Source organism: Athene cunicularia (genome assembly GCF_003259725.1).
Source record: "Athene cunicularia isolate RWA chromosome 5 unlocalized genomic scaffold, athCun1 chr5_part1, whole genome shotgun sequence".
NCBI lineage: Eukaryota > Metazoa > Chordata > Aves > Strigiformes > Strigidae > Athene > Athene cunicularia.
The window spans coordinates 17,518,600-17,518,943 of record NW_020799101.1 but is presented as its reverse complement, the minus strand read 5'-3'; positions in this window follow the sequence as shown (position 1 = coordinate 17,518,943).

The following is a 344-nucleotide window of genomic DNA, read 5'->3' as shown; positions in this document are numbered from 1 at the left end:
GTTGTCTTAACTTTTTTTTTTCAGATTTAAGTTCACATAAGGTATCATGACTAGTGTTAGAAAAGACATTAGTTGAGGTTAACACGGGGGCTTCCCACATCCTTAAGGTAACTTTTCTAAGACAATATCTTGGGCATAGTAAAGAAAGAATCTAAGCTCTAAAAACCCGATTTTTTCAGTCTTCAGTTTTGATTCTACAGAAACTTTCAAGATTTTCTGAGGCCATTTCCTAATGACCAATTCAAGTGGCCTATTTTCTTTTTCAAAGCCCCATGATTTAGAGGTTTGTATGACAAAAAAAAAAATAAAGGAAACTTGCACACACTGAAACCAAGGGGCTTGGC